General features: G+C 43.1%; 1 protein-coding gene across 1 annotated transcript in view; it reads right to left on the minus strand.

The window, feature by feature from the left end:
* CDH23 (cadherin related 23) overlaps positions 1-17,321 on the minus strand; it is a 3,939,560-nt gene that overhangs the window by 1,040,334 nt on the left and 2,881,905 nt on the right. The gene's annotated exons all lie outside the window — the stretch shown is intronic.

Below are 17,321 nucleotides of genomic sequence, written 5' to 3' on the forward strand. Positions count from 1 at the left end.
CTGGATTCTGAGGCCTGCTGAGAAGAGTTCAGCTTTTGGGTTAGACCCCTGCTTAAGGTTCTAGAGCTGGGTTCTAGAGTCTGGTCTCTGAATCTATCTGGAATCTGGAGTCTCTGGAGTCTGGAGTCTTTGTCTGGATCTGGTCTGGCAGAGCGCTTCGCAGGAATTGGTGAGTAGTGGAAAGAGAAGCCCCTATCTGGGTCTCAGCAGTCTCTTTTTATGTGTTTTCACAGTGGGTGTGGAGGCTGACTCTACATGCCCAACCCACTAAGGATTTGAAAGGTTAAAGGATTTACTGTCCTCTGACTGGAGAAAAGAGTGGTGAGTCAGAGTGATGCTGTGTTTATGGCTCAGCTGTAATCCCTCCCCTTTGGTTTCTCAAGAGAAAATCAATTTTTCATAACAACCAGGTATCCCAGATCCACAAGTTGTTGAGAATACATGTACACATCATAGATCAATTCAGGTACATCCTTGTCCAACTCTGATTTTCCTAAGAGCTTTAGTTCAGAAATGACAACTTATTCGCGATTTTGGGGAATTCCGCAATACTGGTTCAGCACCCAATCTTACACAGACATACACACCCTCTCTGAGCATATTACTGTAAATTGATATGTTTGTAGCATAAACACTGCAGCTACAATATTATTAATAATTACGGGGTTTGGTCTCAGAGCATCCTACGGCATCCAGCTTAGTCTTGAACTGTGAGTGAAGGTGTCCTTTTAAGAATCTCAAAGTTGTACATTTCTATCAGCTGGTTACAATTAGTTATCAGTATTCTTATAAAACATATATCTGCCTTTAATTCAGTCCCATTGGTTTGTCCCCACCCCCAGCATCTGGCTTGACTCAGAGGTCACATGTCTTGTTTCTCCAAGAGCAGTGTTGTTCAGGCACACCCAAATCAGCATATTCTATTCATTTGAAAGGGTCTATTGTCTTGACTGAGGGCAGCAGACCAGGGTGCCACTCTCCATCTGATTAACATGACCTTGCAATAACCTGCCTTCTGGTGTAGGGGGCTGAGGTGTGAAGGTTCTCATGGGAAAGCAAACCTTTTGAAGTCTGAACTGCAACAGGCTGCCTCCTAGTCAATTGCAACTTAGTTCCTTGTAAGAAAAATATAACATTATAACCTTTAAAATAAGCAATATCTCTTTAAACCAAGTCTTTTTCAATATGAAATTACTGGCTCGCACTCTACATGGCATTTTGATGGAATTCTCTTGCTTGGCATATTTAGCTTCTGAAATACAGCTCTCCTGTCAGAATTTAGATCGCCAGCGCCTGTCGGAGGCGAGCAACGGTACTGCACCCATTTTGACAGCTGTCTATTTTTTAAAAGGGGATTTTACTTTGATAGCATAGGATTCTTGCTAATATTGTACTGATGTGGATTCTTGCAGTAGAGTAATGTGGAACACCCCCCAAGAAGGTTGGATCTTTTTGGTGGTTTTGTGAGCCATGATTTTTAGCAATTTTTGACACTAAATAAAACGGGTGTTTGAACAGATCTGTATTCCTTTGCAATCAGCATTGCTTTTGCCAAGTGGTTTCAGGCTACTGTGTGGGTATCCCAATGGTGGATTTAGGCAGTGATCTCCTGTGCTCACTGAAATGGCAAAAGTAGATGGCAGCCTATCTTTCAGATTTTTACTGTGCTTTTTTGGATGATTTCTGGCGAGCAGCATGCTTTCCAGTGGCCATTCTGATGTTTCTGCTACCAGCAATTCACAGTACTGTTGTAGGGCTTGGATGCGTGGGTGAAAACATCCCACAGCTCACACACCTATTGCAAATAATAGCCTTCCCCTGGCCATGTAATCTTATAGGAGGAGTACCATTAATGTTGTGCCTGTTTCACTTTTATGACTGAGATCATTGCTGTTTTAGTAGTAGTGTGAGACTGACTAAATGTTTGAAATCAATACTGATCCCTGTACTCATGCAGAGTACTGCTGCTGGTAATAACCAGTGGTGTAGCCCAAAAATTGAGGGGCCCTCTGTGAGCCGGCCTAGATTACTATACTTTAACAATATGCATTAACGTTGTGCTGCATGGGATATACCGCACACTGCACTAGGAGAAAGATATAAATATGTGTTTTAATGCATTATGCAGCACACTTTCTGTGAAAAATAGGCTAAAAAGCCATAGCATTTACAATTGTTTTGTAGGGTAAAACCAATCCAAAAATCCAATACATGCATGTCACCAACAGTGCACACGTACATTAATGCTTTAATCAATGTCATTCTTTGCTAATTAAAATGTCATCCCACAATGAAAAAATGTCCAATTGGCTGCACAATGTAGTACCTAGACTGGTTGCATCAAAATGCCAGTCGAAGCAACAACACTTATCAAGTTTATTTTATCACAGATGCCCAGAAAAATATACCATGCCACAGTAAGAAACGGCTAGATTGGCACCACCCAAATGTCACTCTAGCCAGGTAATTGCACTTAGCAGGGCTGCCCTATCAGAGATGCCCAGTTAAAACAAAAGTTGAGCCAAACTTAAAAATGACTAGACTGGCTTCATCAAAATGACTCTCTAGCCACTAATACCACATAACTCTATTTACTTATTTATTTAATACACATATGGCAAAGAATGCCTTGTATATACAACATGTAATACAATTCACAAATAAAACACGCATCATTGTTGTTTATCAACAATTACTGATTTACAGATGTATTTCATCTTTTGCAATTATCCCACAAAAATTAATCCTATATCACAACTTAAAACACATACTACTGTTAAAAACAGTTATGTCTATTAAAACCACATTAAATAAGTATCTGTATAATTTTCAGCACATTTCCAATACAATTTTATATTATAAAAAATCAAATTAATATCATATCTATTAAGAAAAGCCAGCCATATCATTGTGAGGTCTGCCATATTTATACTATTATGATATGCCTTAAAATATTTCCACTGTAACTCCTACAAACTTTCACATTCAATAAATGTTCTAAACTCTCAACAGTCTCTGTTCCGCACAACCGACAATAACGTATATTACCACATATCATGCCTGCTTAGCCTGGACATGGATGACCATTATGATTTATCGCACAATACCCGCCCCATCGTCCCACACATCCCCTATCCCTCCGACCCTATGCCTAAACCCAGTAGCGGAGGCAGCTTTTGGTGCTAGGGGGTGAAGAGTAAAGTGCCAGCGGGAGGCTGGGCGACACACTGGGCTGTAACAGAAATAATGTCTTTGTGAAGGCAGTGACCTCAAAAGGAAACTATTTCTTTTTGAAGGCATAAAGATACCCCGCCCCATGACATGGATGCCTCCAGGCTTCCATGTCATGGGTTGGGGGAGCCCTCAGACTTAAAAAAAGAAATAGTTTCTTTTTGTATTCACTCTGCCTTCATAAAGACATTATATCCTCTATGAAGGCAGAGGGACTTCAAAAATAAACTATTTAAAAACAAAAACATTTTGTACATTTCTTTTTAGCCTAAGAGGGCCCTCTCCAAGGGCATGTGTTGGCGGGACCCCCACAAGGGCTGCAGGTGCCCCCGCTACGCCAGTGAAATTAACTCATTTTACAAACACTTCTAAGCAGTTTGAGTACATAAATTGGGGAATAGGGGAACACCTGGGATTGTGCTGAGTTTGTCAATCGTTAGATTTGTCATCTTATTGTATAGGGGCTGCTGCGTGAGCACAAGTCGTGTGGCTATGCCCAATACCACACCTCAAATCTGATTGTTTCACTTAAAAGTAACCCAGCTGACATATGCAAACACCTTTGGAAATCATATGAAAAATATCAGTATGGGCCTTTCCCACATAAACCAGTTTGTTGGTTTTGTATAACGACTTTGAGATTTATTTTTCGAAAAAGCATCTGAAGCCAAATCGAGGGTGTTTTGGCCTATTCCACCTTTTTCAAGGCTCTATGAATGGCTGTGTTATAGAATAGTATATACTTCTTCTCATTAGCCGCGGTACAGCTGCATTGAGCAGTAGTGTGGCCAATCATCAAATTAGACTAAAGGATACCTCTATAACCTGACAAATAGGGGCTAATAAGAAGCTATGATTAACATGCTCAGCACTTAAGAATACACTATTCTACAATCCATTCATTAATTCTGAGAAGCAGTTTGGTATGTCTGGTCCTGAGTGTGTGTGTGCTAAAACCACCCATATCCCTGCATTTTCAGTTTTATTTTGTTCTAGCTTGCACCAACTCTTTAAAAACTATGGCCTAACATTACTATAAACAAGTCCATAGATGCCTAGCGTTCGAGCCTTCCCAACAGTTCCAGCAGGTGTTTGAGTTCAGACTCTCTTTCTTGATTGCGGGCAAAGGGATACTTGTTTTCAAGAAACTCTTTTCCCATTTCCGTGTCATGGGCAGTCAAGTTGCCTGGTAGTTGGAAGATGTCTTTGCTCTTGGAAACTCTAACTTACATTAGTTTACATGAATGTCTTGCATTGCTTGATAGTAACAAAGTGGTCCCATGATTCCTATGTGGTTTAAGCATCCTTGACATTGACACAGGAGAATATAGTTTGCACTGTACTAACATGATTCATTCTTCATTCCCCTTCCTTCATGCATTTGTCTCTTTTTTAAGCCTTATGGAGCTTTCATGACTTTGTGTTGTTACTTGCTGAAAATGTTGACTATCATTGAGGAGTGCACTCCTCCCACCAGAAGCCTCACCCATCTCGTTTGAATTCACAATGTTGAGTGCTTTGTGTGAAGAATTGGCAACAAATTATTCTTTTTATCAACCTGTTTTTTTCTGTGTTTTGGAAATGTATGTTCCCCATAGAATAATTCTCACTATTTCTTCCTTTCCACATTTTGAAACCCTTTTCCCAATTTTAGTTTGGTCTTTTAGGTGCTGGTGGTGGCACTACTAATGTAAAAGAACAGGTGAATATTTTCTCACAGGTTTCCGCGCCCTCACCACCAACATATTGGAACAGCAGCTGAAGGGCTATGTCTGGGACCCCCTGTGTAATCCCACTACTGCATCTAGTGTCTAAGAGACGTTATGATCTCAGACAGCCATATAGAATGTACACTTGCACTGAAAGTCTGGAAGGATGCCACATGGAAGGATGTCAGCACGCACCTATGGACATCATCTGACGAGGGCAGAGTGATGTCATGAAGAAGATATATGAGCCTATGCTGAAACTATATGAAAATACTTAAGAGTGATGATGTAACTGAAGCCCCAAGAGAAATATGTACCAAAAGCTGAAGTAATCATGGAGCTAAAGAAGAATGACATAACTTACTGGTTAATTGTAAATACGCAGTAACGCAAGATGGATGAGACATATAGAAGCTTGCTATAGAGGAATTTATAACGTGGGAAGGATGACCATGATATGAAAATGAATGCTGGCTCATGTGGAATTCAATTAACACAAACACAATCCCACAACACCGGCTTCCACCCAATAAGGCTATGTGTTTGTCTGTAGCACACATACAAACTACCCATTATCTATTTAGGTAGACACAATTTTTAAAAAAATAACACATATTTTAATGTCTACCACAATTATAAAAAAACTGTAGAACACAGTAATACATCTTTTCACCATTTCCTCTTCTTTGGGAAAACAAAGAAGAGGAACATTTTGTAATAAGAACGTACAATTAAGGTGTGTCCACATGTTATGCCGATGCCATAAACATTACGCAGGGTATTGACAAGCATATTGAATGAAATGGTGAAAAGATGTACTGATGTGTGAACCATTAGGGTTCTTTTATATGTATTACTGTGTTCTACAGTTTTTTATAATTGTGATAGATATTAAAACATGTGTTATTTTTTTAAGAATTGTGTGTGTCTACCTAAATAGATAATGGGTAGTTTGTATGTGTAGCAGGCAGGTGCTACAGACAAACCCATAGCCTTATTGGGTGAAAGCCGGTGTTGTGGGATTGTGTTTGTGTTAATAGAATGTAGTCCAGACCCACCCGGCCCCTAAAAAGAGGACCACATAGCTCAGTTTTGGCTCATGTGGAATTCAGCCAAGCTAGCTCAGAGACCGACCAAGGCTACAGAATCAGGACACGCTGGAAATACAGCTTGTGTGCAAAACATCGATGAGTCGAGGTTGGCTTAGGATGAAGGATAACTATTTTATGGACTCATTTCAAGTTACAAGGGGAGTTATATGAAAAACCCCTGAATGTGAGACATTCCTCTTAGATTAAGGAACAAGAAAACATCTGCAACAGCCAAAGTAATGGACAATTAAAAGTGTAGGAAGTCAGTGCAAGGTAGGGTGAGCAAGTCTCTAGAGGTCAAGAGGAGCAACAGCGGTCCACATAATTGAATCAAATAGCAGTAAATATGAGTCTGAAAAGGACACATTTGCGGTCTCTTCACATGTTACTCAGAAGTCAAAGAGCAGGGCTAGTCATTAGAGTCTCAGACAAAGATAGTGGTGTGCTCACACTCTCTCAAATGTTGCAGGACAGTGAGCAGGCTACAAGGACAACTATAGATGTAAGGCTTTGGCTTACGGCCAATCAATGAGGGATGATGGATTAATTGGGAGTAATCTGACTCAATTCAAAGCATCTAGGTTTCGTTTCGTGTACATGCTGCTAGAGAGTCGAAAGACCAAGGTTGGGATAGTATGCCAACCAATCATTGAGTCTAATGTTGCATGGACTAATCTGCTGCTATTTTGTCAGTTATAATCAGTACTACAGGTATTTAGAGGTAGTTCAAGGCATGTCCACCAGATATGGGGCATCCAGTAATATGTTTAGTACTTACATAGTATATATGTATATTTGTTCCAATCCCTCCATTCGATAGGTTTCATGATTTGCCACGTAGAATGAGATCATAGACGACGCATATTGGGGTATAAATCCTCTGTGTAGACAAGCTAACGTGTGAGTGTGCATGTATCAGTTTGATGCCTGTCAGTTCTTCCTGCTTTATTAAATGAGAACAAAGTAGTACTTTGCCATATTCCTTGAGTCTGTCTGGATGTTTGGTCTGAGATCTTTATTTGTAATTCTATTGAGCACAAGATACTCTTCAAGGTGCTAGAGCACACCTATAAGCCAAAACTAGTGCATTAGAGTACAGAGAGAAATGGCAAATGAGGAGGACAAAAAGCTTCAGTTATTTGGTGATTTGACCACCCATTCACTGCCTACATCCATGCTAACACTTATGGCCACTCCCGCCCACTTTCTGCCCCTGCCCAAAACTCCTCCTCATGGGAGCTCTTTGAACTTGCTTTAATCAAGCCTTACCATCACATTTTGCACTCAAAGGCCTGCCAGTGTTTGCTAAAAGCAGTCATCTAAGAGTTAATGACATAATTGGAGTTGTAAACATGCTACTGGTGTAATACAAATGTCTAATGAAGGTCTGGCTTCAACCACTCGATTTATAAGCAATACACATGTCCTTCACTGAAGTCCTGTTGAAAACAAGCATTGGCAAAGCCAACCGTTTTGGCCTGTGAATAAGTGTCAGGCATTTGCCAGGCACTGCTATTAGATGCCCAGGTACTTGCACCATTTTACACCTGCTACCATCAATAGTCAGTTAATAACACTATGGCAGTACCCAGCAAGTGCCTTTCCCATGCCTACCCACAAGCCCAAACTGTTGGAGTTGCCAATTCGTGTTTAAATATCCTCCCCCCCCTTCCTTGCAACCATACCCATACCTTTTCAACATTCCAATTTGCTATCTAAGTAGGCTGGACCAGAGTAGGAAAAAGAGACAACGGGCCTGATTCACAGAAGCGTTTTACAATGGTGCAATCCCATAGAAAAACGCTCTGTGAATCAGGCCCAATGTGTCCTGCAAGTAGAAAGGGCAGCCCCTGTTCTTCCTCTTTAGATTGTGGGGTTGCCCTTGTGCCTCTGTCCTGGGCATGGGGATTACATTCATAAAACATATAAGCTCTTCCACTCCTCAGGTGATTATGTTTATCAAAGGCAGTGGGGAGTAGAAGCCCCGTATCAAAGCTACTCAGGCGATATCAGCACCCGTAGGAGAGGCGCCAGCCAATCAGTGGCTCAGGAATGCGGCTGACTCTGGCAATAGCAGCCCACCCTCCATCTCGGCCCCTGGCGCCTCTCTCAAGTCTGGCAACTTTTCACCAGTGCACTCTGGCCCCTAGGAGCCCACTCATCCCTCCCTGCCCCCATGTCCCCATGACACAGCCTACAGCCTACTTACCTCCCCTAAGTATTTTCCCTTCCTACCTCCTCCCATCATCAGACACTGCTGCAGTAGAGTTTATGTGGAGTCTTAATGCAAGCTCCCTTTAATGTTTCCAAGGGTGGCCTTCTTTGTTTGCAGATTTTCATTTTAGAGAAAGCGTCACGTGGGGTGTGTGATTTTTGCCCACGGTGCAAACAGTATTAATGATGTCCAGGGGGAGATAGACTTACTAGGCCAGTGTGGGGTCATTTCTTCTATGCAAGCCCTTTTAAAAGATGGTGCATCAGAGTCAAAGGATAAGTTATAGCACATATATAGCCAGAACATCACTGTAGGGGGGAACTTCTCAGAAAGAGCCGCTGGCAGGTTTACTTCTACCCTGCATTATTTCTGTAATGTAGGAATTGTGGCGAGAGGGGGTATGTATGGTGGTAAGGCGGAATACCCTGAAGACAGAACTTTAGAAGGATGCTGATTCACTGTAGTGTCATCTTGACAACAGAGATATTGGAATTATAAAGCGATTCCCTGCTATTCTGGGAAGCTGGCTCTTAGCAGTTCACAAATGGTGCATTAGTTATTCATTTACTCACTGCACGCCAAACACAGACCGCCTCATGGGACAGGAATTCCAGTGCCCTTCATCAGATGGCATTGCTCTGCCATGGGGTTCTTCGCCCAGGAGTCCATGAGCGGATTCTGCCAGCTTTAGTTACCTTGATCCTATCCCTGAGGAACTCCAATGCTGTTATATCCAGAAGCCAGCTCTTACTGTTAGACTCTCTGCTTGACCATTGCCTTCAGGAGTCCTACTGCAGGAGGCATGATGGCTTTTCTATTTAGCCAGGCCCTCCCATACTCAACCATCGATCTGTGTCCAGACTCCTTGCTCTCAGCTCCCCCTCCTGGTTTCTTTCCATTACACGTTTTGTTAAGAACTGACAGTGAACTCTGCTCATGCCCTGTGGCAAACGCGGCTTCTGCTTTAAATGGAATGCTTATTCCCGCCTTTTGTAATCTTTGGAAATGAATATTGCACGGAAGCATACGCGACCAGACCTCAGCTGCTGCCTCCGAGGACCATGCTGTCTTTAGACCGCAGACCTGTGTGGAAGCATAGCCTACTACTCACTATGGTCTGGTTATCCTTTTGTGAATTCAAGACTCCTACCTATGTTAAGGCCACGCCACGTGCATCATTTGACCATTATTTTCTCTCACTAATTCACGCAGGTTTATAGTTTCATCGCTTGTATCTAAAGAATATTATTGCGAGACTTTGTTGCAGTTGTCTAAGGGATTTTATCCTTGGTCGGGCAAGTGATGGATACAGTCTGCCTTGCTATGATGCCTCACAACTAAGCTTCAGCAGATCACTTCAGTGCACAAATCCCAAGTCGTTAGACAATCATTTCACACTTTATGTTTCTTGTATACGTATAACCCCCAGGCAACATCTATTCACAGATTCCATATGTAACTTTGTAGCTCAGTGTGGTGCCCATCAACTCTATAAGACTGAAGGATCACAGTTTGATCTCCGACCTTATACCAACTCTGAGAGTAAGCACGCCACATAATGGTGGGCAAAACATGATGCAAAAGAAATGGCCTAAATAGGGAAATAAGACGTATGGAGTTCTCAGACAGGCAGAGTTTATTAAAATGAGTGACAGACAGAGACTTGCCAGTGGCCATAGAATAAATAGAGGGGGATTATCATGTAGGCAGTACATGCATTTGACTGGACTTTCTTGGATCTGCAAACTGGCAAAAAAGGATCCCAGATCTGAGGAAACCAAAAGCCCACGCCTAGTTGCCAGTTTTTTCTAATAAAGGTCTTTGTGTTGTTTTTCATGTGTCCTTTTAATGTTAGATTGCTGCTGGCACAGCAGTGAGTGGGCAATCGGGAATGGCTATGGTTGGTGGCATGGCCCTTATGATGTTTGAATAATGAGTGATTTGAAAAGGGAGGTGTACACAATTTTGCATACTGTGTCGAAAAATGACTACAAGTAGGTGATTAAACGATTTGTTGTCTTTCACTGTATTTCTTTCAGTGTCCATAGTCTAGTTTAAAAATGATGATGTGTTTTTCCATTATGGATGGTAATCTTAAATCTACAGTCATACTCTTTTGCTCACCGGTTACCATAACATTTTATTTATTGTCATGCTCATTTATTATGTGACTTGGCAATGTTTCAATTCATCTCTATTAAATGAAATGTTGTTGTAGGGGTGTGTTTTTCTACACTGTTTACAACCCTATGCCTACATTGCCATGACTCCACCTCTATCCCTACCCCCATTGTTCCTCCAGCCCCACACCACATGGTTCCAAGAGTATTTATTTTCCATTTACAGGTCTATTTTGGAAACAGCATATCTTAACACAAGTGAAAGATACCACTGGAAAAGAACTTCTGAGCAGACAGATTGTGCAAGACACCAATGGAGAAATGATTTAAAGCAAAACCGGCACAGCATGGATGTTTTACTAACTGGCCTGACACCAAGTCAGTGGTGTGATAGAAAGATCCAACAAGTTCTTATTGAGGTAAACATGTTATCTACATCTTTTAACCAAGCAAGTTATCAAACCAATGATTTATTTTCTAATAGAAGGGAACATAATTAAAGATGAATCCATAGCTGTCCGGTACGGCAAGCAACTGGTTAGGAGTTTACAGTCTGTATGGTGTTCTTTTAGAGAGCTTTATTTGTTTTTTGTGTGATTTCGAATCCATATTTTGTACTGGATTGCTTCTAGAGGGTACTGACTTTATGGTCTAGTCCTTTGTTTCTGTCCTTTTCCTCTCTCCTCTCATCTTCATAGCAATTGGCCGAGGAAGTGAAGTGTCCCTGCTCTCTGTTTTTGGAGTCCTTTCTTACTGATTTCCCCTGCCTTTCTGTTAGTAATCCATAGCCATCCTGTACAGCAAGAACCTGGTAAGGAGTTTACAGCTTGTTTGGGTCCTTTTTGAGAGCTGTATATGTGTTTTTAGTTTGATTTTTAACCTGTTTTTTGTGATGGATTTCTTCTTGAGGGCACTGCCTTTGGGGTCTATTCCTTTGTTAGTTTCTGTTCTTTTTCTCCTTTCTCACACTCTCCATTTCTTAAGCACCACTCCCAGGGAAGCCTTGCCTGGGCAGCCAGCTAAGGGCCAAGGCAAAGAGCAACTGTCTAGGGCACCTCCATCACCTGTTTGCTGGTTCTCCCTGGGCGTTCCAGTCAGGCCTCTAAATCTGCCTGCAGCAACTTCCAGCTGCATCTACGAAACCAGGAAACAACCATCCAAGACATACAGGTTTGTATGACACTCCATCCTTATAGAAGATCGCCAAAGGCAAGGCCACCAAACCTGCATGCACCTATGCATCTGCTATTATACACTACTTTAAGACACATTGCACAACACCCCTACCATAAGAATGCAGCTATCTCCCGCAACAAAAATTAGGTCTATCTGGACACATAATGTGTCTCCTGCCCTTGCATACTCTCCAAACTACGTCACAGCACCCATCAACATGCCAGATCTACATGGGAAGCTAGCAGGGGCTTCACCACCCTTACCTACATTCGTATTGGCTAAAATGCACACATGCGTTCTAAACTCCTCTGACAAATGTCCATAACTTTGACTTCGATCCCCTGAGGGCGTTCACCCACAGCGCTCTGAGACCAGACCATTGGGGAAAGGCATTATACAAATGCTGATGAAATTACATTGCATTACATTCGAACTTCATTACATACATCTGGAAAAAAGTGTGATCATGTAAACAGTGAACAGCACATAAAAAAATGTAGATCTCTTCAACTAACCACGTTTATACCAATCAACACTCATAGAATGTAATCAACAATCGGGATCACACTTCAAAAATACTTTGAAACAAACTCAGCACAAAAATCAATCCTCCTGACTGCACCCCAGCCGCTCTTTCAGATTTACAGGATCAGGGATGACCGAGGGGTGCCAGGTACAGGATACCTAACTGGCCATCATCAATCTTTGGTCCGCAAATGAGAAGCAAAATTAATGATCTGAATAATGAACATGGATGATCTAATTGACCAATTTCTGTATCACCCCAGAAGGCCCAGGTCCCAACATGGTAAAAAATGTCCTTGTGTGAGCTCAAGACCCTACGATAGTGTCTATGTCATACCAGGCTTGGGCGATCCCCCATAATCATCAACTAGTGTTTTCATAAATTCCACAAACTCTTCTAGAAAATTGTCAATCCGTATGTTTTCTAGGGGAGCACACTATCTTGGCGAAACATTTGGTTGCCCCAGTGAGAGATGTTCCTCAAGGGCCCTAGGGTTAAGAGCAGGCATGCCAGTGTTCCGCTTCTAGGTCGAGTCATTGATTGCCCTAACATTACAAATTCTCTCCCAGCAGTCACTGGGTAATAGAAGAGACAATGGGCCTCATTCCGAGTATGGCGGTAAGGGATACCGGTCACCGTTAACGAGACCGGTGCCGGTAATCCCTTACCGCCACATTCCGAGTTCCCTTTGCGCCCTCGTCCTTAACGCCTGCTTTTAGCAGGCGTTAGGGACGAGGGCGCAAAGGGGCTTTTTAGCCAATAACGGTGACCGTAAAGTACGGTCACCGTTATTTGCAATTTCCCCATTCCCATTGAGTCCTATGGGGGCTCATTTGGGAATGGGGAAGAGCCCTGGGGAATGGGAAATTACCGCCCTGGACAACTCGGAATAGGGCGGTAATTTCCCATTCCACCAGGGCGGTGCCGGTACGGGTCCGGTGCCGACCAAGGCGCTACTACCGCCATTGGTTAGCGCCGGACTCGGAATGAGGCCCAATGCAATTCAGGAAACCTCTGCATGGTGCATGTTTTTTAAATAAAAGCTCTGTCAATTGTTATCTATTGGTATTATCTGACTGGTGATTGTACTCAGAGAAGGAACTGTTTCATCTGCCTCGGGATACGATTGGGTTGATTGCGCGTGCTAGACAAGTGCCTCAAAATCAAAATAAAAAAATGGTAATCCTCTCTAGGGAGTTCTCTGCCTACCTGAGCCGAATCGTCCCCAAATATGAGTAACACCAACTGCTAGGGTGTAGGCATATTGTCTCATTGCAATGTATTGTGAATTCAAATTAAACTGAGCCTGCTAGTGTCACTCCAACCATTGCACGCTGATTGTGGATTTGTGCTTCCCTTATGCAAAACACAGGTTTTAATGAATTCATAATTCACTATCGACACCGACTTTGACATCTTCTATGGACAAGGCTGTCTGCTGAGGGCAATGGCAGAAAAGCGACAAAGTACCCATATTCCAGGTTTACATGCAGCTCTGTACCCTTCTGGTTCCCTCCACACCCGTGAGACATGCAGTACCCCCCACACTAGTGCATCAATGTGTCAGGTCTGAAACGCAAATGCCAGGAGCGAGGGCCCGGATGGATAACCTGGATGTTTTTCTTGGCATTTGCCTGTTCATCTAGCTGCCCACTCTGTGCGTGTGTGTGCTTGGCACGGCAGCAGAGTGTTAACGACACTAACAGTGGAAGACATTTAAGCAGACAAAGAATTAGATGGAGATTCTGGTGTAACGTAACCAGGACTAATGTCTGGCAGATAGACTCCCAAGACCCCCCTGGTTTTTTTGCGATGTGGAGGAGGACAGAACGTGATGGAGAGGCAGACACTGAGGGATAAACTGTGCAGGCAAGCCTATGGCAACCGCTTCAGCTGGATGCAGCGAGCAGGCCACTGGTGACTACTGACCGGTGACTGGCAGGTGCAGCCCAGTTCGTGTACGAGATGCCCGTGTGTATTGTGATTACAGGAAATGTTATTTTCGCATTGAGCTATAGATGCCCTTCGTTTTCTATTCATGGACCCAGAACCGTCCCTCGGGCAACGTTACTGAGTGCAACAATGTGCTGATGGAAGTGTGGGACTTCCCTTGTGGAGGGGGGGAATCCATTGTGCCTGGCGCAGTAGGCCTGGAGGCTGGCTGTGCGTCCCTCCAAAACACTAACACCTCTGAATGAGATGGAACAAATGACTTGTGAACTGGGAAGGATGTCAAATCAGTGAGGCTTAGTACTTAATTTGTAAAAAAAAAAAAAATAAGCGTCAGGACCCAAATATTTCTAAGCACGCCTTTTACACATGGGGCGGGCAGCTTATTTGGGGCTTAAGCTGCAACTCCCACCGGCAAGTTGGGGGTGATGGAAACTCCCTGGGGCATTTGCACGTTTTTACAGACACCATTGCACATAAAACAAAATAACTTAACATGCTGATTGTGTCTTGAAATGAGAGACATATTTCAGTGCTTCTTTGAACACATCATCCTCGATCACATTTGGCTCTGATGCTATAAGTGGCCCATGGAACATGTTGACAATTTAGCCACAGTAAAGACAGCAATGGTGTTTTCTTCCTTTAGAAAACTGATGAATAAACTCAGGAACATCCATTGGTGGACAAATAAACTTGCCTGGCAAACGCTCCATCTGACACTTCCGGAAGGACCTAAAGCTCCTACTCCTTGAAGAGCGTCTTGACAATCGCTGATCACTCCACTGAGCCTTACTGTCTCCCTGTCCGGAGCTCCCGCCATTCCATGCTCACCCTACTCATCCTATCTCCTCTGCTACACTCGCCCCCTAGTTGCCCCCCCCCCTGGTTCCAGGTAGGTTTGTGCTTTATAAATCCCATGCATGCATTCCACAACATTTCCGTTTTGCTCTTGACACGCAGGAGGCCCTCAATGGTAACCCGTTGTGCCGTCGTTTACTCAGTACTCAGGGACAGAGGCAGCTGTTGGTGCCGGGCCAGGGGGCATATAGCTCCTCAAGGGGCTAAATCGTTAATGGGTTAGCCATCATGGGGTGGTGTATGTTTGAGGTGGGGGTCCTGTTTACTCAGATTAGTAAAAGCAACCGACCATAGCAAGCAAGCACCAAAGAAATATGTGGGGCTTGGGGGGGTTTCCCACTGAGAATCGTTTTAAAAATAATGTGCTGAAATGATGCATTTTGCAGCACAATTTTCGACAGAAATGAGGAAAAAAGAGACATAATGTACAGTTGGTACTTTAGGTCAACACATTAAAAAAACGAAAATGCCATGTCACCAACCTTCATAGGAGCACTTTATACTATTTTCATGAGGCTGCAAGCAGGACCTTTCGATGCCAGTAATAGTGAAAATCGCATGCATGAGGCTGCTGCCATGAGCTATCCACGGTCACATTAAATTATATGCATGAAGCGCTTCAGCCTTCATGCAAATGATTTAAAGTGATCATTGCTGGCACATCATATCAACTTCATGCATGTGATTAAGTGACCATTACTTGCATAGGTTGTCAAATCTATGTGAGCAATGTTATCAACCTATTGTTGAAGTGTTGATCGATAAGCACGATGAGCACTGTTTAAACAAAATTGAATGAAGAGTTAATGGACCTTATTATGACCCTGGTGGTAGCCCTGCCGGTAAAAACCAGCACAGCTGCTGCCGGAGTCATGAATTTACTGGCATCCGGGAATGGGGATTTACGAGGGCATTACGGCCCCAGCAGACCCGGTAAATCCCCATTGCCGGGTGCCGGTAATAATTGCTCCCCATTCCCATTTGAGTCCCATTGGACATAAAGGGAATGGGGAGGATGGATGCACCGGCACCATTCATGAATGGTGCGGGTGCATCAGTTGAGTTCTGTGAGCGGGTGCCGGTACATCCGCCAGGTTAGACCTGGCAACCTGAAAGGCACCCGCTCGCAGAACTCGTAGTTTGCCGGTCCGGTACCAACAGTGCCGGTAACTTACAGGCACCATTGTCACCGGACCGGCAAACCTGTAATGAGGCCCAATGACAGAAGTCGGGACAGTCTGTCTCTCTCTTTGTTTTTGTATTTGATTATGATTGACCTGTAAAATACTTTACAACACATTGAATGCATCAGTTCTCACACTTGATACTAACCCAGTTGAACATAAGGTCCTTTGGGTAGCGTATCATGCAGTCTGTTTTAATATCAATTGTCTAAAACAGGGACGACGTCGCACAAGCATTCTCGAAAACATTTCATAAAAAAATCACTTTTTTATAGTAAAATTCATCATACGTGACGTCATACTATGCAGCAAATAAGAAAAACCTACGGGGGATGTGATACGTTCAAGGGGAACATCCAAGTATACTTTCTATAAGGGGTTGGGTTATGATTGGGCATCTACTGTCAGGTGGACAACTCATGCCCACCCCTAGTGCAAGTCATCTTCAACAATTATTAGATATACAGTGTATTATTGGCTCTCAAGCTATGAGGCCCTTCGTTATATGGCACTCTACGATTGGTTGGCACGCTCGGGCCAGTCATGGAACTGTGAAAAGTGTATTTTTGCAGCGCAAACTCTATGCAAAGTCAGTGCATAGTCATTTTTGAAGTACGTAATGACTTTGGACGGACTTTGCACTGCAAAAATACACTTTGCACAGTTCCATGAATAAGGGTTTGGGCCCGCAGTGAAAACACCCTTTTCAGCAGTGCAAAGCCACTTTGAACCGAGCGCAGAAGAAGTTTCAAACAGGTATGCCTAGGAGCACACTTCATCAGCCCCCTTCCCCAGGTCAGGCATACATTCCCAAAACAGTCCTTACAGAGTGTTTCCGAATAATGGTCAACCCAAAAGCATGCTTAAATCAAGATACTTGCCTACCTTCTGTTCGGGTTCAGAAGATATTGAGAAAAGAAAAAAAGAGAAATAAAGTGTTATTCTCTAGAGCACATCAGTTGTAGACAATGTATAAATCATTTGCAGTATGTGGTTATCATAATCCCCCACAGCCTCATTCCACAAGCTCTTCATCCTCTGTTGCTTTAACACAACCCCTGGAGCTACCAAAGAGAACCCCGACACACTATCAGCATATTTGATGAGTCATGCACTTCCCAAATGAACAGTCCTGTTTCGATATTCTTACAATCTCTTTGACATATTGAAACAGGCAATCTTTGAAATACACTCTTTTCATGTTCTTATAGCATTGTACTGGCTTGTCGAAATCCCTCGCTTCCTCCCTGCACCAACG

This window comes from Ambystoma mexicanum, chromosome 8, assembly GCF_040938575.1.
Source record: "Ambystoma mexicanum isolate Mex_15411 chromosome 8, UKY_AmexF1_1, whole genome shotgun sequence".
NCBI classification, from domain to species: domain Eukaryota; kingdom Metazoa; phylum Chordata; class Amphibia; order Caudata; family Ambystomatidae; genus Ambystoma; species Ambystoma mexicanum.